The sequence below is a fragment of the Engystomops pustulosus genome, chromosome 7 (genome assembly GCF_040894005.1).
Source record: "Engystomops pustulosus chromosome 7, aEngPut4.maternal, whole genome shotgun sequence".
In the NCBI taxonomy this organism is placed as follows: domain Eukaryota; kingdom Metazoa; phylum Chordata; class Amphibia; order Anura; family Leptodactylidae; genus Engystomops; species Engystomops pustulosus.
The window spans coordinates 140660425-140687628 of record NC_092417.1 but is presented as its reverse complement, the minus strand read 5'-3'; the positions used below and the strand labels follow the sequence as shown (position 1 = coordinate 140687628).

The window sequence follows — 27204 nt, the reverse complement described above, 5'->3', positions numbered from 1 at the left end:
TACTTACTGTAGGAGGCGAGGTATGACCCACTCAGCCCATGACCGATCAGCAAAACTCTGCAGGCACCGACTAAGCACACTTTGTTTGGGAGTTTGTCAAAGGGAACCACGGTGCTCACCAGGACGAGGTGGCCGAGTGGTTAAGGCGATGGACTGCTAAGCCATTGTGCTCTGCATGCATGGGTTCGAATCCCATCCTCGTCGATTTCTTCTGCTTCGTCCAAGCTGAAATCTTTGTTTGCTAATCCTCTTTTTACTGGACAAGCAGTGATTGTCCCCTCCATGGTGGACTTTAACTGTGACCTCTCAAGACGGCTCTTATTAAAGCTAGGAAAGACGCATATTTGTTGTGTGGCATACAAGTTACGTGGCATATCAACGGGTTAAGTCCACTCTTTTTATTTTTCATGCTTGATGGCATCCTCGGCCTTCTCATGAAGATGAAGGCCTCTTTGTCCTTTGCAGCCTTTAGCTGGTACTGATTCTAGATCCCCTGACTGGTCTACCTTAGGACTGTGTGAAAGACAAGTAAGATGTCAGACGTGAGCGAATAACTTTTTTTTGGTTTGCTTCAGAAGCTCAAAAGAGAAGAAAGAAAGGCACTGCGGAGATTCGAACTCAGGATCTCCTGTTTACTAGACAGGCGCTTTAACCAACTAAGCCACAGCGCCTTGTGATGGCAAAGCTGGCACAGCTGTGCAGCTTAAAAAAAACGCCACTGCTATCGGATGTTTCCAATTCCTGCAACCTTTCATGACCTGATGGGGTGGCTCAAACCTTCATGGTTTTTCTTTTCAGGGCTGGAAAAAGGAAGGTGAGCAGATACTAGGTAGACAACTGAGGTGTGTCCCTTTATCCGCAGTCGTTTTCCACTGCTTTCTTTAAGGGCCCACACGGTACTGGAGTTCTGTTCCATACTTGGCAGCAACTTGTAAAAGGATGAAGCTTTCAGTCATGACAATTAGAAAAGCAAAAACTTTTTGAAAAAGGCATCCACACCGACAAATTTGCAGACGACAATAGCAGCTGGAACTTCGTGGAGAGCTAGAGGTTTGCGGTTCCATAGGTGATTGAGCCGCTTCTTTGCAGAGCAAGAATTGTTACCTGCTCTGCTTTCCATGCATAAGGCAGAATAGATGGATGGAAGACATGGCAGGGATGTCTGGAAATGGTTTGGCATCCCTTAGCATAGGTCCACCTTTCAAGGGTTTTCCATGCATCTTCTTGAGGCATTACTTACTGTAGGAGGCGAGGTATGACCCACTCAGCCCATGACCGATCAGCAAAACTCTGCAGGCACCGACTAAGCACACTTTGTTTGGGAGTTTGTCAAAGGGAACCACGGTGCTCACCTGGACGAGGTGGCCGAGTGGTTAAGGCGATGGACTGCTAATCCATTGTGCTCTGCATGCATGGGTTCGAATCCCATCCTCGTCGATTTCTTCTGCTTCGTCCAAGCTGAAATCTTTGTTTGCTAATCCTCTTTTTACTGGACAAGCAGTGATTGTCCCCTCCATGGTGGACTTTAACTGTGACCTCTCAAGACGGCTCTTATTAAAGCTAGGAAAGACGCATATTTGTTGTGTGGCATACAAGTTACGTGGCATATCAACGGGTTAAGTCCACTCTTTTTATTTTTCATGCTTGATGGCATCCTCGGCCTTCTCATGAAGATGAAGGCCTCTTTGTCCTTTGCAGCCTTTAGCTGGTACTGATTCTAGATCCCCTGACTGGTCTACCTTAGGACTGTGTGAAAGACAAGTAAGATGTCAGACGTGAGCGAATAACTTTTTTTTGGTTTGCTTCAGAAGCTCAAAAGAGAAGAAAGAAAGGCACTGCTGAGATTCGAACTCAGGATCTCCTGTTTACTAGACAGGCGCTTTAACCAACTAAGCCACAGCGCCTTGTGATGGCAAAGCTGGCACAGCTGTGCAGCTTAAAAAAAACGCCACTGCTATCGGATGTTTCCAATTCCTGCAACCTTTCATGACCTGATGGGGTGGCTCAAACCTTCATGGTTTTTCTTTTCAGGGCTGGAAAAAGGAAGGTGAGCAGATACTAGGTAGACAACTGAGGTGTGTCCCTTTATCCGCAGTCGTTTTCCACTGCTTTCTTTAAGGGCCCACACGGTACTGGAGTTCTGTTCCATACTTGGCAGCAACTTGTAAAAGGATGAAGCTTTCAGTCATGACAATTAGAAAAGCAAAAACTTTTTGAAAAAGGCATCCACACCGACAAATTTGCAGACGACAATAGCAGCTGGAACTTCGTGGAGAGCTAGAGGTTTGCGGTTCCATAGGTGATTGAGCCGCTTCTTAGCAGAGCAAGAATTGTTACCTGCTCTGCTTTCCATGCATAAGGCAGAATAGATGGATGGAAGACATGCCAGGGATGTCTGGAAATGGTTTGGCATCCCTTAGCATAGGTCCACCTTTCAAGGGTTTTCCATGCATCTTCTTGAGGCATTACTTACTGTAGGAGGCGAGGTATGACCCACTCAGCCCATGTCCGATCAGCAAAACTCTGCAGGCACCGACTAGGCACACTTTGTTTGGGAGTTTGTCAAAGGGAACCACGGCGCTCACCAGGACGAGGTGGCCGAGTGGTTAAGGCGATGGACTGCTAATCCATTGTGCTCTGCATGCATGGGTTCGAATCCCATCCTCGTCGATTTCTTCTGCTTCGTCCAAGCTGAAATCTTTGTTTGCTAATCCTCTTTTTACTGGACAAGCAGTGATTGTCCCCTCCATGGTGGACTTTAACTGTGACCTCTCAAGACGGCTCTTATTAAAGCTAGGAAAGACGCATATTTGTTGTGTGGCATACAAGTTACATGGCATATCAACGGGTTAAGTCCACTCTTTTTATTTTTCATGCTTGATGGCATCCTCGGCCTTCTCATGAAGATGAAGGCCTCTTTGTCCTTTGCAGCCTTTAGCTGGTACTGATTCTAGATCCCCTGACTGGTCTACCTTAGGACTGTGTGAAAGACAAGTAAGATGTCAGACGTGAGCGAATAACTTTTTTTTGGTTTGCTTCAGAAGCTCAAAAGAGAAGAAAGAAAGGCACTGCTGAGATTCGAACTCAGGATCTCCTGTTTACTAGACAGACGCTTTAACCAACTAAGCCACAGCGCCTTGTGATGGCAAAGCTGGCACAGCTGTGCAGCTTAAAAAAAACGCCACTGCTATTGGATGTTTCCAATTCCTGCAACCTTTCATGACCTGATGGGGTGGCTCAAACCTTCATGGTTTTTCTTTTCAGGGCTGGAAAAAGGAAGGTGAGCAGATACTAGGTAGACAACTGAGGTGTGTCCCTTTATCCGCAGTCGTTTTCCACTGCTTTCTTTAAGGGCCCACACGGTACTGGAGTTCTGTTCCATACTTGGCAGCAACTTGTAAAAGGATGAAGCTTTCAGTCATGACAATTAGAAAAGCAAAAACTTTTTGAAAAAGGCATCCACACCGACAAATTTGCAGACGACAATAGCAGCTGGAACTTCGTGGAGAGCTAGAGGTTTGCGGTTCCATAGGTGATTGAGCCGCTTCTTTGCAGAGCAAGAATTGTTACCTGCTCTGCTTTCCATGCATAAGGCAGAATAGATGGATGGAAGACATGGCAGGGATGTCTGGAAATGGTTTGGCATCCCTTAGCATAGGTCCACCTTTCAAGGGTTTTCCATGCATCTTCTTGAGGCATTACTTACTGTAGGAGGCGAGGTATGACCCACTCAGCCCATGACCGATCAGCAAAACTCTGCAGGCACCGACTAAGCACACTTTGTTTGGGAGTTTGTCAAAGGGAACCACGGTGCTCACCAGGACGAGGTGGCCGAGTGGTTAAGGCGATGGACTGCTAATCCATTGTGCTCTGCATGCATGGGTTCGAATCCCATCCTCGTCGATTTCTTCTGCTTCGTCCAAGCTGAAATCTTTGTTTGCTAATCCTCTTTTTACTGGACAAGCAGTTATTGTCCCCTCCATGGTGGACTTTAACTGTGACCTCTCAAGACGGCTCTTATTAAAGCTAGGAAAGACGCATATTTGTTGTGTGGCATACAAGTTACGTGGCATATCAACGGGTTAAGTCCACTCTTTTTATTTTTCATGCTTGATGGCATCCTCGGCCTTCTCATGAAGATGAAGGCCTCTTTGTCCTTTGCAGCCTTTAGCTGGTACTGATTCTAGATCCCCTGACTGGTCTACCTTAGGACTGTGTGAAAGACAAGTAAGATGTCAGACGTGAGCGAATAACTTTTTTTTGGTTTGCTTCAGAAGCTCAAAAGAGAAGAAAGAAAGGCACTGCTGAGATTCGAACTCAGGATCTCCTGTTTACTAGACAGGCGCTTTAACCAACTAAGCCACAGCGCCTTGTGATGGCAAAGCTGGCACAGCTGTGCAGCTTAAAAAAAACGCCACTGCTATCGGATGTTTCCAATTCCTGCAACCTTTCATGACCTGATGGGGTGGCTCAAACCTTCATGGTTTTTCTTTTCAGGGCTGGAAAAAGGAAGGTGAGCAGATACTAGGTAGACAACTGAGGTGTGTCCCTTTATCCGCAGTCGTTTTCCACTGCTTTCTTTAAGGGCCCACACGGTACTGGAGTTCTGTTCCATACTTGGCAGCAACTTGTAAAAGGATGAAGCTTTCAGTCATGACAATTAGAAAAGCAAAAACTTTTTGAAAAAGGCATCCACACCGACAAATTTGCAGACGACAATAGCAGCTGGAACTTCGTGGAGAGCTAGAGGTTTGCGGTTCCATAGGTGATTGAGCCGCTTCTTAGCAGAGCAAGAATTGTTACCTGCTCTGCTTTCCATGCATAAGGCAGAATAGATGGATGGAAGACATGCCAGGGATGTCTGGAAATGGTTTGGCATCCCTTAGCATAGGTCCACCTTTCAAGGGTTTTCCATGCATCTTCTTGAGGCATTACTTACTGTAGGAGGCGAGGTATGACCCACTCAGCCCATGACCGATCAGCAAAACTCTGCAGGCACCGACTAGGCACACTTTGTTTGGGAGTTTGTCAAAGGGAACCACGGCGCTCACCAGGACGAGGTGGCCGAGTGGTTAAGGCGATGGACTGCTAATCCATTGTGCTCTGCATGCATGGATTCGAATCCCATCCTCGTCGATTTCTTCTGCTTCGTCCAAGCTGAAATCTTTGTTTGCTAATCCTCTTTTTACTGGACAAGCAGTGATTGTCCCCTCCATGGTGGACTTTAACTGTGACCTCTCAAGACGGCTCTTATTAAAGCTAGGAAAGACGCATATTTGTTGTGTGGCATACAAGTTACATGGCATATCAACGGGTTAAGTCCACTCTTTTTATTTTTCATGCTTGATGGCATCCTCGGCCTTCTCATGAAGATGAAGGCCTCTTTGTCCTTTGCAGCCCTCTTTGTCCTTTGCAGCCTTTAGCTGGTACTGATTCTAGATCCCCTGACTGGTCTACCTTAGGACTGTGTGAAAGACAAGTAAGATGTCAGACGTGAGCGAATAACTTTTTTTTGGTTTGCTTCAGAAGCTCAAAAGAGAAGAAAGAAAGGCACTGCTGAGATTCGAACTCAGGATCTCCTGTTTACTAGACAGGCGCTTTAACCAACTAAGCCACAGCGCCTTGTGATGGCAAAGCTGGCACAGCTGTGCAGCTTAAAAAAAACGCCACTGCTATTGGATGTTTCCAATTCCTGCAACCTTTCATGACCTGATGGGGTGGCTCAAACCTTCATGGTTTTTCTTTTCAGGGCTGGAAAAAGGAAGGTGAGCAGATACTAGGTAGACAACTGAGGTGTGTCCCTTTATCCGCAGTCGTTTTCCACTGCTTTCTTTAAGGGCCCACACGGTACTGGAGTTCTGTTCCATACTTGGCAGCAACTTGTAAAAGGATGAAGCTTTCAGTCATGACAATTAGAAAAGCAAAAACTTTTTGAAAAAGGCATCCACACCGACAAATTTGCAGACGACAATAGCAGCTGGAACTTCGTGGAGAGCTAGAGGTTTGCGGTTCCATAGGTGATTGAGCCGCTTCTTTGCAGAGCAAGAATTGTTACCTGCTCTGCTTTCCATGCATAAGGCAGAATAGATGGATGGAAGACATGGCAGGGATGTCTGGAAATGGTTTGGCATCCCTTAGCATAGGTCCACCTTTCAAGGGTTTTCCATGCATCTTCTTGAGGCATTACTTACTGTAGGAGGCGAGGTATGACCCACTCAGCCCATGACCGATCAGCAAAACTCTGCAGGCACCGACTAAGCACACTTTGTTTGGGAGTTTGTCAAAGGGAACCACGGTGCTCACCAGGACGAGGTGGCCGAGTGGTTAAGGCGATGGACTGCTAATCCATTGTGCTCTGCATGCATGGGTTCGAATCCCATCCTCGTCGATTTCTTCTGCTTCGTCCAAGCTGAAATCTTTGTTTGCTAATCCTCTTTTTACTGGACAAGCAGTTATTGTCCCCTCCATGGTGGACTTTAACTGTGACCTCTCAAGACGGCTCTTATTAAAGCTAGGAAAGACGCATATTTGTTGTGTGGCATACAAGTTACGTGGCATATCAACGGGTTAAGTCCACTCTTTTTATTTTTCATGCTTGATGGCATCCTCGGCCTTCTCATGAAGATGAAGGCCTCTTTGTCCTTTGCAGCCTTTAGCTGGTACTGATTCTAGATCCCCTGACTGGTCTACCTTAGGACTGTGTGAAAGACAAGTAAGATGTCAGACGTGAGCGAATAACTTTTTTTTGGTTTGCTTCAGAAGCTCAAAAGAGAAGAAAGAAAGGCACTGCTGAGATTTGAACTCAGGATCTCCTGTTTACTAGACAGGCGCTTTAACCAACTAAGCCACAGCGCCTTGTGATGGCAAAGCTGGCACAGCTGTGCAGCTTAAAAAAAACGCCACTGCTATCGGATGTTTCCAATTCCTGCAACCTTTCATGACCTGATGGGGTGGCTCAAACCTTCATGGTTTTTCTTTTCAGGGCTGGAAAAAGGAAGGTGAGCAGATACTAGGTAGACAACTGAGGTGTGTCCCTTTATCCGCAGTCGTTTTCCACTGCTTTCTTTAAGGGCCCACACAGTACTGGAGTTCTGTTCCATACTTGGCAGCAACTTGTAAAAGGATGAAGCTTTCAGTCATGACAATTAGAAAAGCAAAAACTTTTTGAAAAAGGCATCCACACCGACAAATTTGCAGACGACAATAGCAGCTGGAACTTCGTGGAGAGCTAGAGGTTTGCGGTTCCATAGGTGATTGAGCCGCTTCTTAGCAGAGCAAGAATTGTTACCTGCTCTGCTTTCCATGCATAAGGCAGAATAGATGGATGGAAGACATGCCAGGGATGTCTGGAAATGGTTTGGCATCCCTTAGCATAGGTCCACCTTTCAAGGGTTTTCCATGCATCTTCTTGAGGCATTACTTACTGTAGGAGGCGAGGTATGACCCACTCAGCCCATGACCGATCAGCAAAACTCTGCAGGCACCGACTAGGCACACTTTGTTTGAGAGTTTGTCAAAGGGAACCACGGCGCTCACCAGGACGAGGTGGCCGAGTGGTTAAGGCGATGGACTGCTAATCCATTGTGCTCTGCATGCATGGGTTCGAATCCCATCCTCGTCGATTTCTTCTGCTTCGTCCAAGCTGAAATCTTTGTTTGCTAATCCTCTTTTTACTGGACAAGCAGTGATTGTCCCCTCCATGGTGGACTTTAACTGTGACCTCTCAAGACGGCTCTTATTAAAGCTAGGAAAGACGCATATTTGTTGTGTGGCATACAAGTTACATGGCATATCAACGGGTTAAGTCCACTCTTTTTATTTTTCATGCTTGATGGCATCCTCGGCCTTCTCATGAAGATGAAGGCCTCTTTGTCCTTTGCAGCCTTTAGCTGGTACTGATTCTAGATCCCCTGACTGGTCTACCTTAGAACTGTGTGAAAGACAAGTAAGATGTCAGACGTGAGCGAATAACTTTTTTTTGGTTTGCTTCAGAAGCTCAAAAGAGAAGAAAGAAAGGCACTGCTGAGATTCGAACTCAGGATCTCCTCTTTACTAGACAGGCGCTTTAACCAACTAAGCCACAGCGCCTTGTGATGGCAAAGCTGGCACAGCTGTGCAGCTTAAAAAAAACGCCACTGCTATTGGATGTTTCCAATTCCTGCAACCTTTCATGACCTGATGGGGTGGCTCAAACCTTCATGGTTTTTCTTTTCAGGGCTGGAAAAAGGAAGGTGAGCAGATACTAGGTAGACAACTGAGGTGTGTCCCTTTATCCGCAGTCGTTTTCCACTGCTTTCTTTAAGGGCCCACACGGTACTGGAGTTCTGTTCCATACTTGGCAGCAACTTGTAAAAGGATGAAGCTTTCAGTCATGACAATTAGAAAAGCAAAAACTTTTTGAAAAAGGCATCCACACCGACAAATTTGCAGACGACAATAGCAGCTGGAACTTCGTGGAGAGCTAGAGGTTTGCGGTTCCATAGGTGATTGAGCCGCTTCTTTGCAGAGCAAGAATTGTTACCTGCTCTGCTTTCCATGCATAAGGCAGAATAGATGGATGGAAGACATGGCAGGGATGTCTGGAAATGGTTTGGCATCCCTTAGCATAGGTCCACCTTTCACGGGTTTTCCATGCATCTTCTTGAGGCATTACTTACTGTAGGAGGCGAGGTATGACCCACTCAGCCCATGACCGATCAGCAAAATTCTGCAGGCACCGACTAAGCACACTTTGCTTGGGAGTTTGTCAAAGGGAACCACGGTGCTCACCAGGACGAGGTGGCCGAGTGGTTAAGGCGATGGACTGCTAATCCATTGTGCTCTGCATGCATGGGTTCGAATCCCATCCTCGTCGATTTCTTCTGCTTCGTCCAAGCTGAAATCTTTGTTTGCTAATCCTCTTTTTACTGGACAAGCAGTGATTGTCCCCTCCATGGTGGACTTTAACTGTGACCTCTCAAGACGGCTCTTATTGAAGCTAGGAAAGACGCATATTTGTTGTGTGGCATACAAGTTACGTGGCATATCAACGGGTTAAGTCCACTCTTTTTATTTTTCATGCTTGATGGCATCCTCGGCCTTCTCATGAAGATGAAGGCCTCTTTGTCCTTTGCAGCCTTTAGCTGGTACTGATTCTAGATCCCCTGACTGGTCTACCTTAGGACTGTGTGAAAGACAAGTAAGATGTCAGACGTGAGCGAATAACTTTTTTTTGGTTTGCTTCAGAAGCTCAAAAGAGAAGAAAGAAAGGCACTGCTGAGATTCGAACTCAGGATCTCCTGTTTACTAGACAGGCGCTTTAACCAACTAAGCCACAGCGCCTTGTGATGGCAAAGCTGGCACAGCTGTGCAGCTTAAAAAAAACGCCACTGCTATCGGATGTTTCCAATTCCTGCAACCTTTCATGACCTGATGGGGTGGCTCAAACCTTCATGGTTTTTCTTTTCAGGGCTGGAAAAAGGAATGTGAGCAGATACTAGGTAGACAACTGAGGTGTGTCCCTTTATCCGCAGTCGTTTTCCACTGCTTTCTTTAAGGGCCCACACGGTACTGGAGTTCTGTTCCATACTTGGCAGCAACTTGTAAAAGGATGAAGCTTTCAGTCATGACAATTAGAAAAGCAAAAACTTTTTGAAAAAGGCATCCACACCGACAAATTTGCAGACGACAATAGCAGCTGGAACTTCGTGGAGAGCTAGAGGTTTGCGGTTCCATAGGTGATTGAGCCGCTTCTTAGCAGAGCAAGAATTGTTACCTGCTCTGCTTTCCATGCATAAGGCAGAATAGATGGATGGAAGACATGCCAGGGATGTCTGGAAATGGTTTGGCATCCCTAAGCATAGGTCCACCTTTCAAGGGTTTTCCATGCATCTTCTTGAGGCATTACTTACTGTAGGAGGCGAGGTATGACCCACTCAGCCCATGACCGATCAGCAAAACTGTGCAGGCACCGACTAGGCACACTTTGTTTGGGAGTTTGTCAAAGGGAACCACAGCGCTCACCAGGACGAGGTGGCCGAGTGGTTAAGGCGATGGACTGCTAATCCATTGTGCTCTGCATGCATGGGTTCGAATCCCATCCTCGTCGATTTCTTCTGCTTCGTCCAAGCTGAAATCTTTGTTTGCTAATCCTCTTTTTACTGGACAAGCAGTGATTGTCCCCTCCATGGTGGACTTTAACTGTGACCTCTCAAGACGGCTCTTATAAAAGCTAGGAAAGACGCATATTTGTTGTGTGGCATACAAGTTACGTGGCATATCAACGGGTTAAGTCCACTCTTTTTATTTTTCATGCTTGATGGCATCCTCGGCCTTCTCATGAAGATGAAGGCCTCTTTGTCCTTTGCAGCCTTTAGCTGGTACTGATTCTAGATCCCCTGACTGGTCTACCTTAGGACTGTGTGAAAGACAAGTAAGATGTCAGACGTGAGCGAATAACTTTTTTTTGGTTTGCTTCAGAAGCTCAAAAGAGAAGAAAGAAAGGCACTGCTGAGATTCGAACTCAGGATCTCCTGTTTACTAGACAGGCGCTTTAACCAACTAAGCCACAGCGCCTTGTGATGGCAAAGCTGGCACAGCTGTGCAGCTTAAAAAAAACGCCACTGCTATCGGATGTTTCCAATTCCTGCAACCTTTCATGACCTGATGGGGTGGCTCAAACCTTCATGGTTTTTCTTTTCAGGGCTGGAAAAAGGAAGGTGAGCAGATACTAGGTAGACAACTGAGGTGTGTCCCTTTATCCGCAGTCGTTTTCCACTGCTTTCTTTAAGGGCCCACACGGTACTGGAGTTCTGTTCCATACTTGGCAGCAACTTGTAAAAGGATGAAGCTTTCAGTCATGACAATTAGAAAAGCAAAAACTTTTTGAAAAAGGCATCCACACCGACAAATTTGCAGACGACAATAGCAGCTGGAACTTCGTGGAGAGCTAGAGGTTTGCGGTTCCATAGGTGATTGAGCCGCTTCTTAGCAGAGCAAGAATTGTTACCTGCTCTGCTTTCCATGCATAAGGCAGAATAGATGGATGGAAGACATGCCAGGGATGTCTGGAAATGGTTTGGCATCCCTTAGCATAGGTCCACCTTTCAAGGGTTTTCCATGCATCTTCTTGAGGCATTACTTACTGTAGGAGGCGAGGTATGACCCACTCAGCCCATGACCGATCAGCAAAACTCTGCAGGCACCGACTAGGCACACTTTGTTTGGGAGTTTGTCAAAGGGAACCACGGCGCTCACCAGGACGAGGTGGCCGAGTGGTTAAGGCGATGGACTGCTAATCCATTGTGCTCTGCATGCATGGGTTCGAATCCCATCCTCGTCGATTTCTTCTGCTTCGTCCAAGCTGAAATCTTTGTTTGCTAATCCTCTTTTTACTGGACAAGCAGTGATTGTCCCCTCCATGGTGGACTTTAACTGTGACCTCTCAAGACGGCTCTTATTAAAGCTAGGAAAGACGCATATTTGTTGTGTGGCATACAAGTTACGTGGCATATCAACGGGTTAAGTCCACTCTTTTTATTTTTCATGCTTGATGGCATCCTCGGCCTTCTCATGAAGATGAAGGCCTCTTTGTCCTTTGCAGCCTTTAGCTGGTACTGATTCTAGATCCCCTGACTGGTCTACCTTAGGACTGTGTGAAAGACAAGTAAGATGTCAGACGTGAGCGAATAACTTTTTTTTGGTTTGCTTCAGAAGCTCAAAAGAGAAGAAAGAAAGGCACTGCTGAGATTCGAACTCAGGATCTCCTGTTTACTAGACAGGCGCTTTAACCAACTAAGCCACAGCGCCTTGTGATGGCAAAGCTGGCACAGCTGTGCAGCTTAAAAAAAACGCCACTGCTATCGGATGTTTCCAATTCCTGCAACCTTTCATGACCTGATGGGGTGGCTCAAACCTTCATGGTTTTTCTTTTCAGGGCTGGAAAAAGGAAGGTGAGCAGATACTAGGTAGACAACTGAGGTGTGTCCCTTTATCCGCAGTCGTTTTCCACTGCTTTCTTTAAGGGCCCACACGGTACTGGAGTTCTGTTCCATACTTGGCAGCAACTTGTAAAAGGATGAAGCTTTCAGTCATGACAATTAGAAAAGCAAAAACTTTTTGAAAAAGGCATCCACACCGACAAATTTGCAGACGACAATAGCAGCTGGAACTTCGTGGAGAGCTAGAGGTTTGCGGTTCCATAGGTGATTGAGCCGCTTCTTAGCAGAGCAAGAATTGTTACCTGCTCTGCTTTCCATGCATAAGGCAGAATAGATGGATGGAAGACATGCCAGGGATGTCTGGAAATGGTTTGGCATCCCTTAGCATAGGTCCACCTTTCAAGGGTTTTCCATGCATCTTCTTGAGGCATTACTTACTGTAGGAGGCGAGGTATGACCCACTCAGCCCATGACCGATCAGCAAAACTCTGCAGGCACCGACTAGGCACACTTTGTTTGAGAGTTTGTCAAAGGGAACCACGGCGCTCACCAGGATGAGGTGGCCGAGTGGTTAAGGCGATGGACTGCTAATCCATTGTGCTCTGCATGCATGGGTTTGAATCCCATCCTCGTTGATTTCTTCTGCTTCGTCCAAGCTGAAATCTTTGTTTGCTAATCCTCTTTTTACTGGACAAGCAGTGATTGTCCCCTCCATGGTGGACTTTAACTGTGACCTCTCAAGACGGCTCTTATTAAAGCTAGGAAAGACGCATATTTGTTGTGTGGCATACAAGTTACGTGGCATATCAACGGGTTAAGTCCACTCTTTTTATTTTTCATGCTTGATGGCATCCTCGGCCTTCTCATGAAGATGAAGGCCTCTTTGTCCTTTGCAGCCTTTAGCTGGTACTGATTCTAGATCCCCTGACTGGTCTACCTTAGGACTGTGTGAAAGACAAGTAAGATGTCAGACGTGAGCGAATAACTTTTTTTTGGTTTGCTTCAGAAGCTCAAAAGAGAAGAAAGAAAGGCACTGCTGAGATTTGAACTCAAGATCTCCTGTTTACTAGACAGGCGCTTTAACCAACTAAGCCACAGCGCCTTGTGATGGCAAACGCCACTGCTATCGGATGTTTCCAATTCCTGCAACCTTTCATGACCTGATGGGGTGGCTCAAACCTTCATGGTTTTTCTTTTCAGGGCTGGAAAAAGGAAGGTGAGCAGATACTAGGTAGACAACTGAGGTGTGTCCCTTTATCCGCAGTCGTTTTCCACTGCTTTCTTTAAGGGCCCACACGGTACTGGAGTTCTGTTCCATACTTGGCAGCAACTTGTAAAAGGATGAAGCTTTCAGTCATGACAATTAGAAAAGCAAAAACTTTTTGAAAAAGGCATCCACACCGACAAATTTGCAGACGACAATAGCAGCTGGAACTTCGTGGAGAGCTAGAGGTTTGCGGTTCCATAGGTGATTGAGCCGCTTCTTAGCAGAGCAAGAATTGTTACCTGCTCTGCTTTCCATGCATAAGGCAGAATAGATGGATGGAAGACATGCCAGGGATGTCTGGAAATGGTTTGGCATCCCTTAGCATAGGTCCACCTTTCAAGGGTTTTCCATGCATCTTCTTGAGGCATTACTTACTGTAGGAGGCGAGGTATGACCCACTCAGCCCATGACCGATCAGCAAAACTCTGCAGGCACCGACTAGGCACACTTTGTTTGAGAGTTTGTCAAAGGGAACCACGGCGCTCACCAGGATGAGGTGGCCGAGTGGTTAAGGCGATGGACTGCTAATCCATTGTGCTCTGCATGCATGGGTTTGAATCCCATCCTCGTTGATTTCTTCTGCTTCGTCCAAGCTGAAATCTTTGTTTGCTAATCCTCTTTTTACTGGACAAGCAGTGATTGTCCCCTCCATGGTGGACTTTAACTGTGACCTCTCAAGACGGCTCTTATTAAAGCTAGGAAAGACGCATATTTGTTGTGTGGCATACAAGTTACGTGGCATATCAACGGGTTAAGTCCACTCTTTTTATTTTTCATGCTTGATGGCATCCTCGGCCTTCTCATGAAGATGAAGGCCTCTTTGTCCTTTGCAGCCTTTAGCTGGTACTGATTCTAGATCCCCTGACTGGTCTACCTTAGGACTGTGTGAAAGACAAGTAAGATGTCAGACGTGAGCGAATAACTTTTTTTTGGTTTGCTTCAGAAGCTCAAAAGAGAAGAAAGAAAGGCACTGCTGAGATTTGAACTCAAGATCTCCTGTTTACTAGACAGGCGCTTTAACCAACTAAGCCACAGCGCCTTGTGATGGCAAACGCCACTGCTATCGGATGTTTCCAATTCCTGCAACCTTTCATGACCTGATGGGGTGGCTCAAACCTTCATGGTTTTTCTTTTCAGGGCTGGAAAAAGGAAGGTGAGCAGATACTAGGTAGACAACTGAGGTGTGTCCCTTTATCCGCAGTCGTTTTCCACTGCTTTCTTTAAGGGCCCACACGGTACTGGAGTTCTGTTCCATACTTGGCAGCAACTTGTAAAAGGATGAAGCTTTCAGTCATGACAATTAGAAAAGCAAAAACTTTTTGAAAAAGGCATCCACACCGACAAATTTGCAGACGACAATAGCAGCTGGAACTTCGTGGAGAGCTAGAGGTTTGCGGTTCCATAGGTGATTGAGCCGCTTCTTAGCAGAGCAAGAATTGTTATCTGCTCTGCTTTCCATGCATAAGGCAGAATAGATGGATGGAAGACATGCCAGGGAAGTCTGGAAATGGTTTGGCATCCCTTAGCATAGGTCCACCTTTCAAGGGTTTTCCATGCATCTTCTTGAGGCATTACTTACTGTAGGAGGCGAGGTATGACCCACTCAGCCCATGACCTATCAGCAAAACTCTGCAGGCACCGACTAGGCACACTTTGTTTGGGAATTTGTCAAAGGGAACCACGGCGCTCACCAGGGCGAGGTGGCCGAGTGGTTAAGGCGATGGACTGCTAATCCATTGTGCTCTGCATGCATGGGTTCGAATCCCATCCTCGTTGATTTCTTCTGCTTCGTCCAAGCTGAAATCTTTGTTTGCTAATCCTCTTTTTACTGGACAAGCAGTGATTGTCCCCTCCATGGTGGACTTTAACTGTGACCTCTCAAGACGGCTCTTATTAAAGCTAGGAAAGACGCATATTTGTTGTGTGGCATACAAGTTACGTGGCATATCAACGGGTTAAGTCCACTCTTTTTATTTTTCATGCTTGATGGCATCCTCGGCCTTCTCATGAAGATGAAGGCCTCTTTGTCCTTTGCAGCCTTTAGCTGGTACTGATTCTAGATCCCCTGACTGGTCTACCTTAGGACTGTGTGAAAGACAAGTAAGATGTCAGACGTGAGCGAATAACTTTTTTTTGGTTTGCTTCAGAAGCTCAAAAGAGAAGAAAGAAAGGCACTGCTGAGATTCGAACTCAGGATCTCCTGTTTACTAGACAGGCGCTTTAACCAACTAAGCCACAGCGCCTTGTGATGGCAAAGCTGGCACAGCTGTGCAGCTTAAAAAAAACGCCACTGCTATCGGATGTTTCCAATTCCTGCAACCTTTCATGACCTGATGGGGTGGCTCAAACCTTCATGGTTTTTCTTTTCAGGGCTGGAAAAAGGAAGGTGAGCAGATACTAGGTAGACAACTGAGGTGTGTCCCTTTATCCGCAGTCGTTTTCCACTGCTTTCTTTAAGGGCCCACACGGTACTGGAGTTCTGTTCCATACTTGGCAGCAACTTGTAAAAGGATGAAGCTTTCAGTCATGACAATTAGAAAAGCAAAAACTTTTTGAAAAAGGCATCCACACCGACAAATTTGCAGACGACAATAGCAGCTGGAACTTCGTGGAGAGCTAGAGGTTTGCGGTTCCATAGGTGATTGAGCCGCTTTTTAGCAGAGCAAGAATTGTTACCTGCTCTGCTTTCCATGCATAAGGCAGAATAGATGGATGGAAGACATGCCAGGGAAGTCTGGAAATGGTTTGGCATTCCTTAGCATAGGTCCACCTTTCAAGGGTTTTCCATGCATCTTCTTGAGGCATTACTTACTGTAGGAGGCGAGGTATGACCCACTCAGCCCATGACCGATCAGCAAAACTGTGCAGGCACCGACTAGGCACACTTTGTTTGGGAGTTTGTCAAAGGGAACCACGGCGCTCACCAGGACGAGGTGGCCGAGTGGTTAAGGCGATGGACTGCTAATCCATTGTGCTCTGCATGCATGGGTTCGAATCCCATCCTCGTCGATTTCTTCTGCTTCGTCCAAGCTGAAATCTTTGTTTGCTAATCCTCTTTTTACTGGACAAGCAGTGATTGTCCCCTCCATGGTGGACTTTAACTGTGACCTCTCAAGACGGCTCTTATTAAAGCTAGGAAAGACGCATATTTGTTGTGTGGCATACAAGTTACGTGGCATATCAACGGGTTAAGTCCACTCTTTTTATTTTTCATGCTTGATGGCATCCTCGGCCTTCTCATGAAGATGAAGGCCTCTTTGTCCTTTGCAGCCTTTAGCTGGTACTGATTCTAGATCCCCTGACTGGTCTACCTTAGGACTGTGTGAAAGACAAGTAAGATGTCAGACGTGAGCGAATAACTTTTTTTTGGTTTGCTTCAGAAGCTCAAAAGAGAAGAAAGAAAGGCACTGCTGAGATTTGAACTCAGGATCTCCTGTTTACTAGACAGGCACTTTAACCAACTAAGCCACAGCGCCTTGTGATGGCAAAGCTGGCACAGCTGTGCAGCTTAAAAAAAACGCCACTGCTATCGGATGTTTCCAATTCCTGCAACCTTTCATGACCTGATGGGGTGGCTCAAACCTTCATGGTTTTTCTTTTCAGGGCTGGAAAAAGGAAGGTGAGCAGATACTAGGTAGACAACTGAGGTGTGTCCCTTTATCCGCAGTCGTTTTCCACTGCTTTCTTTAAGGGCCCACACGGTACTGGAGTTCTGTTCCATACTTGGCAGCAACTTGTAAAAGGATGAAGCTTTCAGTCATGACAATTAGAAAAGCAAAAACTTTTTGAAAAAGGCATCCACACCGACAAATTTGCAGACGACAATAGCAGCTGGAACTTCGTGGAGAGCTAGAGGTTTGCGGTTCCATAGGTGATTGAGCCGCTTCTTAGCAGAGCAAGAATTGTTACCTGCTCTGCTTTCCATGCATAAGGCAGAATAGATGGATGGAAGACATGCCAGGGAAGTCTGGAAATGGTTTGGCATCCCTTAGCATAGGTCCACCTTTCAAGGGTTTTCCATGCATCTTCTTGAGGCATTACTTACTGTAGGAGGCGAGGTATGACCCACTCAGCCCATGACCGATCAGCAAAACTCTGCAGGCACCGACTAGGCACACTTTGTTTGGGAGTTTGTCAAAGGGAACCACGGCGCTCACCAGGACGAGGTGGCCGAGTGGTTAAGGCGATGGACTGCTAATCCATTGTGCTCTGCATGCATGGGTTCGAATCCCATCCTCGTCGATTTCTTCTGCTTCGTCCAAGCTGAAATCTTTGTTTGCTAATCCTCTTTTTACTGGACAAGCAGTGATTGTCCCCTCCATGGTGGACTTTAACTGTGACCTCTCAAGACGGCTCTTATTAAAGCTAGGAAAGACGCATATTTGTTGTGTGGCATACAAGTTACGTGGCATATCAACGGGTTAAGTCCACTCTTTTTATTTTTCATGCTTGATGGCATCCTCGGCCTTCTCATGAAGATGAAGGCCTCTTTGTCCTTTGCAGCCTTTAGCTGGTACTGATTCTAGATCCCCTGACTGGTCTACCTTAGGACTGTGTGAAAGACAAGTAAGATGTCAGACGTGAGCGAATAACTTTTTTTTGGTTTGCTTCAGAAGCTCAAAAGAGAAGAAAGAAAGGCACTGCTGAGATTCGAACTCAGGATCTCCTGTTTACTAGACAGGCGCTTTAACCAACTAAGCCACAGCGCCTTGTGATGGCAAAGCCGGCACAGCTGTGCAGCTTAAAAAAAACGTCACTGCCATCGGATGTTTCCAATTCCTGCAACCTTTCATGACCTGATGGGGTGGCTCAAACCTTCATGGTTTTTCTTTTCAGGGCTGGAAAAAGGAAGGTGAGCAGATACTAGGTAGACAACTGAGGTGTGTCCCTTTATCCGCAGTCGTTTTCCACTGCTTTCTTTAAGGGCCCACACGGTACTGGAGTTCTGTTCCATACTTGGCAGCAACTTGTAAAAGGATGAAGCTTTCAGTCATGACAATTAGAAAAGCAAAAACTTTTTGAAAAAGGCATCCACACCGACAAATTTGCAGACGACAATAGCAGCTGGAACTTCGTGGAGAGCTAGAGGTTTGCGGTTCCATAGGTGATTGAGCCGCTTCTTTGCAGAGCAAGAATTGTTACCTGCTCTGCTTTCCATGCATAAGGCAGAATAGATGGATGGAAGACATGGCAGGGATGTCTGGAAATGGTTTGGCATCCCTTAGCATAGGTCCACCTTTCAAGGGTTTTCCATGCATCTTCTTGAGGCATTACTTACTGTAGGAGGCGAGGTATGACCCACTCAGCCCATGACCGATCAGCAAAACTCTGCAGGCACCGACTAGGCACACTTTGTTTGGGAGTTTGTCAAAGGGAACCACGGCGCTCACCAGGACGAGGTGGCCGAGTGGTTAAGGCGATGGACTGCTAATCCATTGTGCTCTGCATGCATGGGTTCGAATCCCATCCCCGTCGATTTCTTCTGCTTTGTCCAAGCTGAAATCTTTGTTTGCTAATCCTCTTTTTACTGGACAAGCAGTGATTGTCCCCTCCATGGTGGACTTTAACTGTGACCTCTCAAGACGGCTCTTATTAAAGCTAGGAAAGACGCATATTTGTTGTGTGGCATACAAGTTACGTGGCATATCAACGGGTTAAGTCCACTCTTTTTATTTTTCATGCTTGATGGCATCCTCGGCCTTCTCATGAAGATGAAGGCCTCTTTGTCCTTTGCAGCCTTTAGCTGGTACTGATTCTAGATCCCCTGACTGGTCTACCTTAGGACTGTGTGAAAGACAAGTAAGATGTCAGACGTGAGCGAATAACTTTTTTTTGGTTTGATTCAGAAGCTCAAAAGAGAAGAAAGAAAGGCACTGCTGAGATTCGAACTCAGGATCTCCTGTTTACTAGACAGGCGCTTTAACCAACTAAGCCACAGCGCCTTGTGATGGCAAAGCTGGCACAGCTGTGCAGCTTAAAAAAAACGCCACTGCTATCGGATGTTTCCAATTCCTGCAACCTTTCATGACCTGATGGGGTGGCTCAAACCTTCATGGTTTTTCTTTTCAGGGCTGGAAAAAGGAAGGTGAGCAGATACTAGGTAGACAACTGAGGTGTGTCCCTTTATCCGCAGTCGTTTTCCACTGCTTTCTTTAAGGGCCCACACGGTACTGGAGTTCTGTTCCATACTTGGCAGCAACTTGTAAAAGGATGAAGCTTTCAGTCATGACAATTAGAAAAGCAAAAACTTTTTGAAAAAGGCATCCACACCGACAAATTTGCAGACGACAATAGCAGCTGGAACTTCGTGGAGAGCTAGAGGTTTGCGGTTCCATAGGTGATTGAGCCGCTTCTTAGCAGAGCAAGAATTGTTACCTGCTCTGCTTTCCATGCATAAGGCAGAATAGATGGATGGAAGACATGCCAGGGAAGTCTGGAAATGGTTTGGCATCCCTTAGCATAGGTCCACCTTTCAAGGGTTTTCCATGCATCTTCTTGAGGCATTACTTACTGTAGGAGGCGAGGTATGACCCACTCAGCCCATGACCGATCAGCAAAACTCTGCAGGCACCGACTAGGCACACTTTGTTTGGGAGTTTGTCAAAGGGAACCACGGCGCTCACCAGGACGAGGTGGCCGAGTGGTTAAGGCGATGGACTGCTAATCCATTGTGCTCTGCATGCATGGGTTCGAATCCCATCCTCGTCGATTTCTTCTGCTTCGTCCAAGCTGAAATCTTTGTTTGCTAATCCTCTTTTTACTGGACAAGCAGTGATTGTCCCCTCCATGGTGGACTTTAACTGTGACCTCTCAAGACGGCTCTTATTAAAGCTAGGAAAGACGCATATTTGTTGTGTGGCATACAAGTTACGTGGCATATCAACGGGTTAAGTCCACTCTTTTTATTTTTCATGCTTGATGGCATCCTCGGCCTTCTCATGAAGATGAAGGCCTCTTTGTCCTTTGCAGCCTTTAGCTGGTACTGATTCTAGATCCCCTGACTGGTCTACCTTAGGACTGTGTGAAAGACAAGTAAGATGTCAGACGTGAGCGAATAACTTTTTTTTGGTTTGCTTCAGAAGCTCAAAAGAGAAGAAAGAAAGGCACTGCTGAGATTCGAACTCAGGATCTCCTGTTTACTAGACAGGCGCTTTAACCAACTAAGCCACAGCGCCTTGTGATGGCAAAGCTGGCACAGCTGTGCAGCTTAAAAAAAACGCCACTGCTATCGGATGTTTCCAATTCCTGCAACCTTTCATGACCTGATGGGGTGGCTCAAACCTTCATGGTTTTTCTTTTCAGGGCTGGATAAAGGAAGGTGAGCAGATACTAGGTAGACAACTGAGGTGTGTCCCTTTATCCGCAGTCGTTTTCCACTGCTTTCTTTAAGGGCCCACACGGTACTGGAGTTCTGTTCCATACTTGGCAGCAACTTGTAAAAGGATGAAGCTTTCAGTCATGACAATTAGAAAAGCAAAAACTTTTTGAAAAAGGCATCCACACCGACAAATTTGCAGACGACAATAGCAGCTGGAACTTCGTGGAGAGCTAGAGGTTTGCGGTTCCATAGGTGATTGAGCCGCTTCTTAGCAGAGCAAGAATTGTTACCTGCTCTGCTTTCCATGCATAAGGCAGAATAGATGGATGGAAGACATGCCAGGGAAGTCTGGAAATGGTTTGGCATCCCTTAGCATAGGTCCACCTTTCAAGGGTTTTCCATGCATCTTCTTGAGGCATTACTTACTGTAGGAGGCGAGGTATGACCCACTCAGCCCATGACCGATCAGCAAAACTCTGCAGGCACCGACTAGGCACACTTTGTTTGGGAGTTTGTCAAAGGGAACCACGGCGCTCACCAGGACGAGGTGGCCGAGTGGTTAAGGCGATGGACTGCTAATCCATTGTGCTCTGCATGCATGGGTTCGAATCCCATCCTCGTCGATTTCTTCTGCTTCGTCCAAGCTGAAATCTTTGTTTGCTAATCCTCTTTTTACTGGACAAGCAGTGATTGTCCCCTCCATGGTGGACTTTAACTGTGACCTCTCAAGACGGCTCTTATTAAAGCTAGGAAAGACGCATATTTGTTGTGTGGCATACAAGTTACGTGGCATATCAACGGGTTAAGTCCACTCTTTTTATTTTTCATGCTTGATGGCATCCTCGGCCTTCTCATGAAGATGAAGGCCTCTTTGTCCTTTGCAGCCTTTAGCTGGTACTGATTCTAGATCCCCTGACTGGTCTACCTTAGGACTGTGTGAAAGACAAGTAAGATGTCAGACGTGAGCGAATAACTTTTTTTTGGTTTGCTTCAGAAGCTCAAAAGAGAAGAAAGAAAGGCACTGCTGAGATTCGAACTCAGGATCTCCTGTTTACTAGACAGGCGCTTTAACCAACTAAGCCACAGCGCCTTGTGATGGCAAAGCTGGCACAGCTGTGCAGCTTAAAAAAAACGCCACTGCTATCGGATGTTTCCAATTCCTGCAACCTTTCATGACCTGATGGGGTGGCTCAAACCTTCATGGTTTTTCTTTTCAGGGCTGGAAAAAGGAAGGTGAGCAGATACTAGGTAGACAACTGAGGTGTGTCCCTTTATCCGCAGTCGTTTTCCACTGCTTTCTTTAAGGGCCCACACGGTACTGGAGTTCTGTTCCATACTTGGCAGCAACTTGTAAAAGGATGAAGCTTTCAGTCATGACAATTAGAAAAGCAAAAACTTTTTGAAAAAGGCATCCACACCGACAAATTTGCAGACGACAATAGCAGCTGGAACTTCGTGGAGAGCTAGAGGTTTGCGGTTCCATAGGTGATTGAGCCGCTTCTTAGCAGAGCAAGAATTGTTACCTGCTCTGCTTTCCATGCATAAGGCAGAATAGATGGATGGAAGACATGCCAGGGAAGTCTGGAAATGGTTTGGCATCCCTTAGCATAGGTCCACCTTTCAAGGGTTTTCCATGCATCTTCTTGAGGCATTACTTACTGTAGGAGGCGAGGTATGACCCACTCAGCCCATGACCGATCAGCAAAACTCTGCAGGCACCGACTAGGCACACTTTGTTTGGGAGTTTGTCAAAGGGAACCACGGCGCTCACCAGGACGAGGTGGCCGAGTGGTTAAGGCGATGGACTGCTAATCCATTGTGCTCTGCATGCATGGGTTCGAATCCCATCCTCGTCGATTTCTTCTGCTTCGTCCAAGCTGAAATCTTTGTTTGCTAATCCTCTTTTTACTGGACAAGCAGTGATTGTCCCCTCCATGGTGGACTTTAACTGTGACCTCTCAAGACGGCTCTTATTAAAGCTAGGAAAGACGCATATTTGTTGTGTGGCATACAAGTTACGTGGCATATCAACGGGTTAAGTCCACTCTTTTTATTTTTCATGCTTGATGGCATCCTCGGCCTTCTCATGAAGATGAAGGCCTCTTTGTCCTTTGCAGCCTTTAGCTGGTACTGATTCTAGATCCCCTGACTGGTCTACCTTAGGACTGTGTGAAAGACAAGTAAGATGTCAGACGTGAGCGAATAACTTTTTTTTGGTTTGCTTCAGAAGCTCAAAAGAGAAGAAAGAAAGGCACTGCTGAGATTCGAACTCAGGATCTCCTGTTTACTAGACAGGCGCTTTAACCAACTAAGCCACAGCGCCTTGTGATGGCAAAGCTGGCACAGCTGTGCAGCTTAAAAAAAACGCCACTGCTATCGGATGTTTCCAATTCCTGCAACCTTTCATGACCTGATGGGGTGGCTCAAACCTTCATGGTTTTTCTTTTCAGGGCTGGAAAAAGGAAGGTGAGCAGATACTAGGTAGACAACTGAGGTGTGTCCCTTTATCCGCAGTCGTTTTCCACTGCTTTCTTTAAGGGCCCACACGGTACTGGAGTTCTGTTCCATACTTGGCAGCAACTTGTAAAAGGATGAAGCTTTCAGTCATGACAATTAGAAAAGCAAAAACTTTTTGAAAAAGGCATCCACACCGACAAATTTGCAGACGACAATAGCAGCTGGAACTTCGTGGAGAGCTAGAGGTTTGCGGTTCCATAGGTGATTGAGCCGCTTCTTAGCAGAGCAAGAATTGTTACCTGCTCTGCTTTCCATGCATAAGGCAGAATAGATGGATGGAAGACATGCCAGGGAAGTCTGGAAATGGTTTGGCATCCCTTAGCATAGGTCCACCTTTCAAGGGTTTTCCATGCATCTTCTTGAGGCATTACTTACTGTAGGAGGCGAGGTATGACCCACTCAGCCCATGACCGATCAGCAAAACTCTGCAGGCACCGACTAGGCACACTTTGTTTGGGAGTTTGTCAAAGGGAACCACGGCGCTCACCAGGACGAGGTGGCCGAGTGGTTAAGGCGATGGACTGCTAATCCATTGTGCTCTGCATGCATGGGTTCGAATCCCATCCTCGTCGATTTCTTCTGCTTCGTCCAAGCTGAAATCTTTGTTTGCTAATCCTCTTTTTACTGGACAAGCAGTGATTGTCCCCTCCATGGTGGACTTTAACTGTGACCTCTCAAGACGGCTCTTATTAAAGCTAGGAAAGACGCATATTTGTTGTGTGGCATACAAGTTACGTGGCATATCAACGGGTTAAGTCCACTCTTTTTATTTTTCATGCTTGATGGCATCCTCGGCCTTCTCATGAAGATGAAGGCCTCTTTGTCCTTTGCAGCCTTTAGCTGGTACTGATTCTAGATCCCCTGACTGGTCTACCTTAGGACTGTGTGAAAGACAAGTAAGATGTCAGACGTGAGCGAATAACTTTTTTTTGGTTTGCTTCAGAAGCTCAAAAGAGAAGAAAGAAAGGCACTGCTGAGATTCGAACTCAGGATCTCCTGTTTACTAGACAGGCGCTTTAACCAACTAAGCCACAGCGCCTTGTGATGGCAAAGCTGGCACAGCTGTGCAGCTTAAAAAAAACGCCACTGCTATCGGATGTTTCCAATTCCTGCAACCTTTCATGACCTGATGGGGTGGCTCAAACCTTCATGGTTTTTCTTTTCAGGGCTGGAAAAAGGAAGGTGAGCAGATACTAGGTAGACAACTGAGGTGTGTCCCTTTATCCGCAGTCGTTTTCCACTGCTTTCTTTAAGGGCCCACACGGTACTGGAGTTCTGTTCCATACTTGGCAGCAACTTGTAAAAGGATGAAGCTTTCAGTCATGACAATTAGAAAAGCAAAAACTTTTTGAAAAAGGCATCCACACCGACAAATTTGCAGACGACAATAGCAGCTGGAACTTCGTGGAGAGCTAGAGGTTTGCGGTTCCATAGGTGATTGAGCCGCTTCTTAGCAGAGCAAGAATTGTTACCTGCTCTGCTTTCCATGCATAAGGCAGAATAGATGGATGGAAGACATGCCAGGGAAGTCTGGAAATGGTTTGGCATCCCTTAGCATAGGTCCACCTTTCAAGGGTTTTCCATGCATCTTCTTGAGGCATTACTTACTGTAGGAGGCGAGGTATGACCCACTCAGCCCATGACCGATCAGCAAAACTCTGCAGGCACCGACTAGGCACACTTTGTTTGGGAGTTTGTCAAAGGGAACCACGGCGCTCACCAGGACGAGGTGGCCGAGTGGTTAAGGCGATGGACTGCTAATCCATTGTGCTCTGCATGCATGGGTTCGAATCCCATCCTCGTCGATTTCTTCTGCTTCGTCCAAGCTGAAATCTTTGTTTGCTAATCCTCTTTTTACTGGACAAGCAGTGATTGTCCCCTCCATGGTGGACTTTAACTGTGACCTCTCAAGACGGCTCTTATTAAAGCTAGGAAAGACGCATATTTGTTGTGTGGCATACAAGTTACGTGGCATATCAACGGGTTAAGTCCACTCTTTTTATTTTTCATGCTTGATGGCATCCTCGGCCTTCTCATGAAGATGAAGGCCTCTTTGTCCTTTGCAGCCTTTAGCTGGTACTGATTCTAGATCCCCTGACTGGTCTACCTTAGGACTGTGTGAAAGACAAGTAAGATGTCAGACGTGAGCGAATAACTTTTTTTTGGTTTGCTTCAGAAGCTCAAAAGAGAAGAAAGAAAGGCACTGCTGAGATTCGAACTCAGGATCTCCTGTTTACTAGACAGGCGCTTTAACCAACTAAGCCACAGCGCCTTGTGATGGCAAAGCTGGCACAGCTGTGCAGCTTAAAAAAAACGCCACTGCTATCGGATGTTTCCAATTCCTGCAACCTTTCATGACCTGATGGGGTGGCTCAAACCTTCATGGTTTTTCTTTTCAGGGCTGGAAAAAGGAAGGTGAGCAGATACTAGGTAGACAACTGAGGTGTGTCCCTTTATCCGCAGTCGTTTTCCACTGCTTTCTTTAAGGGCCCACACGGTACTGGAGTTCTGTTCCATACTTGGCAGCAACTTGTAAAAGGATGAAGCTTTCAGTCATGACAATTAGAAAAGCAAAAACTTTTTGAAAAAGGCATCCACACCGACAAATTTGCAGACGACAATAGCAGCTGGAACTTCGTGGAGAGCTAGAGGTTTGCGGTTCCATAGGTGATTGAGCCGCTTCTTAGCAGAGCAAGAATTGTTACCTGCTCTGCTTTCCATGCATAAGGCAGAATAGATGGATGGAAGACATGCCAGGGAAGTCTGGAAATGGTTTGGCATCCCTTAGCATAGGTCCACCTTTCAAGGGTTTTCCATGCATCTTCTTGAGGCATTACTTACTGTAGGAGGCGAGGTATGACCCACTCAGCCCATGACCGATCAGCAAAACTCTGCAGGCACCGACTAGGCACACTTTGTTTGGGAGTTTGTCAAAGGGAACCACGGCGCTCACCAGGACGAGGTGGCCGAGTGGTTAAGGCGATGGACTGCTAATCCATTGTGCTCTGCATGCATGGGTTCGAATCCCATCCTCGTCGATTTCTTCTGCTTCGTCCAAGCTGAAATCTTTGTTTGCTAATCCTCTTTTTACTGGACAAGCAGTGATTGTCCCCTCCATGGTGGACTTTAACTGTGACCTCTCAAGACGGCTCTTATTAAAGCTAGGAAAGACGCATATTTGTTGTGTGGCATACAAGTTACGTGGCATATCAACGGGTTAAGTCCACTCTTTTTATTTTTCATGCTTGATGGCATCCTCGGCCTTCTCATGAAGATGAAGGCCTCTTTGTCCTTTGCAGCCTTTAGCTGGTACTGATTCTAGATCCCCTGACTGGTCTACCTTAGGACTGTGTGAAAGACAAGTAAGATGTCAGACGTGAGCGAATAACTTTTTTTTGGTTTGCTTCAGAAGCTCAAAAGAGAAGAAAGAAAGGCACTGCTGAGATTCGAACTCAGGATCTCCTGTTTACTAGACAGGCGCTTTAACCAACTAAGCCACAGCGCCTTGTGATGGCAAAGCTGGCACAGCTGTGCAGCTTAAAAAAAACGCCACTGCTATCGGATGTTTCCAATTCCTGCAACCTTTCATGACCTGATGGGGTGGCTCAAACCTTCATGGTTTTTCTTTTCAGGGCTGGAAAAAGGAAGGTGAGCAGATACTAGGTAGACAACTGAGGTGTGTCCCTTTATCCGCAGTCGTTTTCCACTGCTTTCTTTAAGGGCCCACACGGTACTGGAGTTCTGTTCCATACTTGGCAGCAACTTGTAAAAGGATGAAGCTTTCAGTCATGACAATTAGAAAAGCAAAAACTTTTTGAAAAAGGCATCCACACCGACAAATTTGCAGACGACAATAGCAGCTGGAACTTCGTGGAGAGCTAGAGGTTTGCGGTTCCATAGGTGATTGAGCCGCTTCTTAGCAGAGCAAGAATTGTTACCTGCTCTGCTTTCCATGCATAAGGCAGAATAGATGGATGGAAGACATGCCAGGGAAGTCTGGAAATGGTTTGGCATCCCTTAGCATAGGTCCACCTTTCAAGGGTTTTCCATGCATCTTCTTGAGGCATTACTTACTGTAGGAGGCGAGGTATGACCCACTCAGCCCATGACCGATCAGCAAAACTCTGCAGGCACCGACTAGGCACACTTTGTTTGGGAGTTTGTCAAAGGGAACCACGGCGCTC

The 27204-nt window shown here is 46.4% G+C and overlaps 33 non-coding genes across 33 annotated transcripts; 16 read left to right on the top strand and 17 right to left on the bottom strand.

Moving 5' to 3' along the window:
• The first annotated feature begins 1355 nt into the window (after nucleotides 1-1355).
• TRNAS-GCU (transfer RNA serine (anticodon GCU)) lies at nucleotides 1356-1437 on the top strand. Its single transcript has one exon. It is a non-coding gene; the product is annotated as a tRNA-Ser (tRNA).
• Nucleotides 1438-1830: 393 nt separating this feature from the next.
• On the bottom strand, nucleotides 1831-1904 carry TRNAT-AGU (transfer RNA threonine (anticodon AGU)). The gene has a single exon. It is a non-coding gene; the product is annotated as a tRNA-Thr (tRNA).
• Nucleotides 1905-2588: 684 nt separating this feature from the next.
• On the top strand, nucleotides 2589-2670 carry TRNAS-GCU (transfer RNA serine (anticodon GCU)). The gene has a single exon. It is a non-coding gene; the product is annotated as a tRNA-Ser (tRNA).
• A 393-nt stretch (nucleotides 2671-3063) lies between these two features.
• TRNAT-AGU (transfer RNA threonine (anticodon AGU)) lies at nucleotides 3064-3137 on the bottom strand. Its single transcript has one exon. It is a non-coding gene; the product is annotated as a tRNA-Thr (tRNA).
• A 684-nt stretch (nucleotides 3138-3821) lies between these two features.
• On the top strand, nucleotides 3822-3903 carry TRNAS-GCU (transfer RNA serine (anticodon GCU)). The gene has a single exon. It is a non-coding gene; the product is annotated as a tRNA-Ser (tRNA).
• A 393-nt stretch (nucleotides 3904-4296) lies between these two features.
• TRNAT-AGU (transfer RNA threonine (anticodon AGU)) lies at nucleotides 4297-4370 on the bottom strand. The gene has a single exon. It is a non-coding gene; the product is annotated as a tRNA-Thr (tRNA).
• Nucleotides 4371-5548: 1178 nt separating this feature from the next.
• Nucleotides 5549-5622, bottom strand: TRNAT-AGU (transfer RNA threonine (anticodon AGU)). Its single transcript has one exon. It is a non-coding gene; the product is annotated as a tRNA-Thr (tRNA).
• A 684-nt stretch (nucleotides 5623-6306) lies between these two features.
• On the top strand, nucleotides 6307-6388 carry TRNAS-GCU (transfer RNA serine (anticodon GCU)). Its single transcript has one exon. It is a non-coding gene; the product is annotated as a tRNA-Ser (tRNA).
• A 393-nt stretch (nucleotides 6389-6781) lies between these two features.
• Nucleotides 6782-6855, bottom strand: TRNAT-AGU (transfer RNA threonine (anticodon AGU)). Its single transcript has one exon. It is a non-coding gene; the product is annotated as a tRNA-Thr (tRNA).
• A 684-nt stretch (nucleotides 6856-7539) lies between these two features.
• On the top strand, nucleotides 7540-7621 carry TRNAS-GCU (transfer RNA serine (anticodon GCU)). The gene has a single exon. It is a non-coding gene; the product is annotated as a tRNA-Ser (tRNA).
• A 1151-nt stretch (nucleotides 7622-8772) lies between these two features.
• TRNAS-GCU (transfer RNA serine (anticodon GCU)) lies at nucleotides 8773-8854 on the top strand. The gene has a single exon. It is a non-coding gene; the product is annotated as a tRNA-Ser (tRNA).
• Nucleotides 8855-9247: 393 nt separating this feature from the next.
• Nucleotides 9248-9321, bottom strand: TRNAT-AGU (transfer RNA threonine (anticodon AGU)). Its single transcript has one exon. It is a non-coding gene; the product is annotated as a tRNA-Thr (tRNA).
• A 684-nt stretch (nucleotides 9322-10005) lies between these two features.
• TRNAS-GCU (transfer RNA serine (anticodon GCU)) lies at nucleotides 10006-10087 on the top strand. The gene has a single exon. It is a non-coding gene; the product is annotated as a tRNA-Ser (tRNA).
• Nucleotides 10088-10480: 393 nt separating this feature from the next.
• TRNAT-AGU (transfer RNA threonine (anticodon AGU)) lies at nucleotides 10481-10554 on the bottom strand. Its single transcript has one exon. It is a non-coding gene; the product is annotated as a tRNA-Thr (tRNA).
• A 684-nt stretch (nucleotides 10555-11238) lies between these two features.
• Nucleotides 11239-11320, top strand: TRNAS-GCU (transfer RNA serine (anticodon GCU)). Its single transcript has one exon. It is a non-coding gene; the product is annotated as a tRNA-Ser (tRNA).
• Nucleotides 11321-11713: 393 nt separating this feature from the next.
• TRNAT-AGU (transfer RNA threonine (anticodon AGU)) lies at nucleotides 11714-11787 on the bottom strand. Its single transcript has one exon. It is a non-coding gene; the product is annotated as a tRNA-Thr (tRNA).
• A 3567-nt stretch (nucleotides 11788-15354) lies between these two features.
• On the bottom strand, nucleotides 15355-15428 carry TRNAT-AGU (transfer RNA threonine (anticodon AGU)). Its single transcript has one exon. It is a non-coding gene; the product is annotated as a tRNA-Thr (tRNA).
• A 684-nt stretch (nucleotides 15429-16112) lies between these two features.
• On the top strand, nucleotides 16113-16194 carry TRNAS-GCU (transfer RNA serine (anticodon GCU)). The gene has a single exon. It is a non-coding gene; the product is annotated as a tRNA-Ser (tRNA).
• Nucleotides 16195-17345: 1151 nt separating this feature from the next.
• Nucleotides 17346-17427, top strand: TRNAS-GCU (transfer RNA serine (anticodon GCU)). The gene has a single exon. It is a non-coding gene; the product is annotated as a tRNA-Ser (tRNA).
• A 393-nt stretch (nucleotides 17428-17820) lies between these two features.
• Nucleotides 17821-17894, bottom strand: TRNAT-AGU (transfer RNA threonine (anticodon AGU)). The gene has a single exon. It is a non-coding gene; the product is annotated as a tRNA-Thr (tRNA).
• A 1159-nt stretch (nucleotides 17895-19053) lies between these two features.
• Nucleotides 19054-19127, bottom strand: TRNAT-AGU (transfer RNA threonine (anticodon AGU)). Its single transcript has one exon. It is a non-coding gene; the product is annotated as a tRNA-Thr (tRNA).
• A 684-nt stretch (nucleotides 19128-19811) lies between these two features.
• On the top strand, nucleotides 19812-19893 carry TRNAS-GCU (transfer RNA serine (anticodon GCU)). Its single transcript has one exon. It is a non-coding gene; the product is annotated as a tRNA-Ser (tRNA).
• A 393-nt stretch (nucleotides 19894-20286) lies between these two features.
• On the bottom strand, nucleotides 20287-20360 carry TRNAT-AGU (transfer RNA threonine (anticodon AGU)). The gene has a single exon. It is a non-coding gene; the product is annotated as a tRNA-Thr (tRNA).
• A 684-nt stretch (nucleotides 20361-21044) lies between these two features.
• On the top strand, nucleotides 21045-21126 carry TRNAS-GCU (transfer RNA serine (anticodon GCU)). The gene has a single exon. It is a non-coding gene; the product is annotated as a tRNA-Ser (tRNA).
• A 393-nt stretch (nucleotides 21127-21519) lies between these two features.
• TRNAT-AGU (transfer RNA threonine (anticodon AGU)) lies at nucleotides 21520-21593 on the bottom strand. The gene has a single exon. It is a non-coding gene; the product is annotated as a tRNA-Thr (tRNA).
• A 684-nt stretch (nucleotides 21594-22277) lies between these two features.
• TRNAS-GCU (transfer RNA serine (anticodon GCU)) lies at nucleotides 22278-22359 on the top strand. Its single transcript has one exon. It is a non-coding gene; the product is annotated as a tRNA-Ser (tRNA).
• Nucleotides 22360-22752: 393 nt separating this feature from the next.
• TRNAT-AGU (transfer RNA threonine (anticodon AGU)) lies at nucleotides 22753-22826 on the bottom strand. Its single transcript has one exon. It is a non-coding gene; the product is annotated as a tRNA-Thr (tRNA).
• Nucleotides 22827-23510: 684 nt separating this feature from the next.
• On the top strand, nucleotides 23511-23592 carry TRNAS-GCU (transfer RNA serine (anticodon GCU)). Its single transcript has one exon. It is a non-coding gene; the product is annotated as a tRNA-Ser (tRNA).
• Nucleotides 23593-23985: 393 nt separating this feature from the next.
• TRNAT-AGU (transfer RNA threonine (anticodon AGU)) lies at nucleotides 23986-24059 on the bottom strand. Its single transcript has one exon. It is a non-coding gene; the product is annotated as a tRNA-Thr (tRNA).
• Nucleotides 24060-24743: 684 nt separating this feature from the next.
• Nucleotides 24744-24825, top strand: TRNAS-GCU (transfer RNA serine (anticodon GCU)). The gene has a single exon. It is a non-coding gene; the product is annotated as a tRNA-Ser (tRNA).
• Nucleotides 24826-25218: 393 nt separating this feature from the next.
• On the bottom strand, nucleotides 25219-25292 carry TRNAT-AGU (transfer RNA threonine (anticodon AGU)). The gene has a single exon. It is a non-coding gene; the product is annotated as a tRNA-Thr (tRNA).
• A 684-nt stretch (nucleotides 25293-25976) lies between these two features.
• TRNAS-GCU (transfer RNA serine (anticodon GCU)) lies at nucleotides 25977-26058 on the top strand. Its single transcript has one exon. It is a non-coding gene; the product is annotated as a tRNA-Ser (tRNA).
• A 393-nt stretch (nucleotides 26059-26451) lies between these two features.
• TRNAT-AGU (transfer RNA threonine (anticodon AGU)) lies at nucleotides 26452-26525 on the bottom strand. Its single transcript has one exon. It is a non-coding gene; the product is annotated as a tRNA-Thr (tRNA).
• Between the last annotated feature and the right edge of the window lie 679 nt (nucleotides 26526-27204).